Source organism: Schistocerca americana, chromosome 4, assembly GCF_021461395.2.
Source record: "Schistocerca americana isolate TAMUIC-IGC-003095 chromosome 4, iqSchAmer2.1, whole genome shotgun sequence".
In the NCBI taxonomy this organism is placed as follows: Eukaryota; Metazoa; Arthropoda; class Insecta; order Orthoptera; family Acrididae; genus Schistocerca; species Schistocerca americana.
The window spans coordinates 485,989,082-485,992,066 of NC_060122.1; positions in this window are offsets into that span (position 1 = coordinate 485,989,082).

Sequence of the window (2,985 nt, forward strand, 5' to 3'; positions counted from 1 at the left end):
TACTTCTTCGCTGCAGCAGCTGCCTATATCTCTGTCCACGACCCTCTGCTGCACTGGATGTACAGAGGGGGGACAGGTACATAATGCTCTTCACGCTTTCGATCCGAATTGCTGCCGGGTTGCGGCGTCGGCGGCTTCTTCTCGACGACTGTCTTCTTCTTCCGTCAGTTTCTGCCCATACTGTGAAGTGAGAAAACACGACAAAATCTGCAGAGTCGTAAAAACGACACACGACAATTTGCGCTAGCGTCGCGTCACAGTCAGAGCACGGCTTCGCAGTACATCTTTTCGCCCAGCACAGGTAGCGCGCTTCACTAGAGATGTGCGCGCCTCCGCTGCTCAGCTGCAACTTCACCCGCCCCGTACATAAGAAAACAGTAATGCAATTACTGTTCTGCTAACTTTCATTCCCCATAGATGAGTAGTATTTCTATCTTCTCTTCATTGGTGTACATTATACTCACACAACTCTTCAACTGACGATGGTTGACCGAATGACGGGTGGGCATTCTACTTATGTTTTAATTTGTCCTCTGTCAACGTCCGCACATGGATGTGTTCCATTACTCCGAGTACCTGCACTAAGCACTGGGAGCGCCAACCTCAGTGTTGCGATATGTAATTAATAACGTTGTGTTTCAGTGAATGGTACACTCTAATACATTTTTGAATACTTCTTTAGGAGACGAAATGAATTACCGAATAAAAATACAGGGTGCCATTTGAAAATTTCATACCGCTGTTCATATCTTTCTAAAAAACAAAGCCACATTGTCCTTCTTTTACGTCCATCGTGAATTTTATGTTGGTGTGGAGACTATTTTGGTGCCCTAGGAAGTGACCAAGATGTTCCTCATTACGAAGGTATTGTCGATGTACATGCGCCACTCGAACTGCTTATAAACTAAGTAGTCGAAGTTGGGAGGCTGCTTGCTGTACTGTCTCTTAGGAAATTCATGGATTTTATACGTTTTTTAAGTCGGAAACTAACTAGGAATACGTAAATGTAGAGAAAAAATACCATGAAATGCGGGGAATTTAGGTAGGTTGGGGTACCGCTGCTCTCAAGACCGAGAAAAGCTTAAGAATCATTCTCTATCTGCATTGTTTTAAGTGCCCCACCCCCTCTAAACTATGGGAATATTCGTAGCACATACGTCAACGATACATTCGTAACACATACTTCAACAAAGATGATATAAGTATTACACAGAAGCGCTATATTAAAGCAGCCGAAACATACACACCTGGAAATGGAAAAAAGAACACATTGACACCGGTGTGTCAGACCCACCATACTTGCTCCGGACACTGCGAGAGGGCTGTACAAGCAATAATCACACGCACGGCACAGCAGACACACCAGGAACCGCGGTGTTGGCCGTCGAATGGCGCTAGCTGCGCAGCATTTGTGCACCGCCGCCGTCAGTGTCAGCCAGTTTGCCGTGGCATACGGAGCTCCATCGCAGTCTTTAACACTGGTAGCATGCCGCGACAGCGTGGACGTGAACCGTATGTGCAGTTGACGGACTTTGGGCGAGGGCGTATAGTGGGCATGCGGGAGGCCGGGTGGACGTACCGCCGAATTGCTCAACACGTGGGGCGTGAGGTCTCCACAGTACATCGATGTTGTCGCCAGTGGTCGGCGGAAGGTGCACGTGCCCGTCGACCTGGGACCGGACCGCAGCGACGCACGGATGCACGCCAAGACCGTAGGATCCTACGCAGTGCCGTAGGGGACCGCACCGCCACTTCCCAGCAAATTAGGGACACTGTTGCTCCTGGGGTATCGGCGAGGACCATTCGCAACCGTCTCCATGAAGCTGGGCTACGGTCCCGCACACCGTTAGGCCGTCTTCCGCTCACGCCCCAACATCGTGCAGCCCGCCTCCAGTGGTGTCGCGACAGGCGTGAATGGAGGGACGAATGGAGACGTGTCGTCTTCAGCGATGAGAGTCGCTTCTGCCTTGGTGCCAATGATGGCCGTATGCGTGTTTGGCGCCGTGCAGGTGAGCGCCACAATCAGAACTGCATACGACCGAGGCACACAGGGCCAACACCCGGCATCATGGTGTGGGGAGCGATCTCCTACACTGGCCGTACACCACTGGTGATCGTCGAGCGGACACTGAATAGTGCACGTTACATCCAAACCGTCATCGAACCCATCGTTCTACCATTCCTAGACCGGCAAGGGAACTTGCTGTTCCAACAGGACAATGCACGTCCGCATGTATCCCGTGCCACCCAACGTGCTCTAGAAGGTGTAAGTCAACTACCCTGGCCAGCAAGATCTCCGGATCTGTCCCCCATTGAGCATGTTTGGGACCGGATGAAGCGTCGTCTCACGCGGTCTGCACGTCCAGCACGAACGCTGGTCCAGCTGAGGCGCCAGGTGGAAATGGCATGGCAAGCCGTTCCACAGGACTACATCCAGCATCTCTACGATCGCCTCCATGGGAGAATAGCAGCCTGCATTGCTGCGAAAGGTGGATATACACTGTACTAGTGCCGACATTGTGCATGCTCTGTTGCCTGTGTCTATGTGCCTGTGGTTCTGTCAGTGTGATCATGTGATGTATCTGACCCCAGGAATGTGTCAATAAAGTTTCCCCTTCCTGGGACAATGAATTCACGGTGTTCTTATTTCAATTTCCAGGAGTGTATGTCTCCTAATCCAGGACAGTGTGCTCACACGTGCAGTCGAATATGGATGTGACCGAATTAGGATTGGTTCTCACAAGCAATGTTAGTTCACAAGTATTAAGGAGAAGAATCAGTGTGTTCAAGAGACTAGCGCCATTCCGTAGAGTGTTCAGTAGAAGAGTGGACTGATGCTATATGTATCTGCCTTAATAGTGTGAGGTGGTATACTCTAAAGGTGTTTGGACGGAATTGCTATATTATTCTACTCATAAGCAAAAATACCTAACATCAGATAATGACTTCTGTGTGCAAGAGTAAGGCTATCAGCGCCGTGGTGAT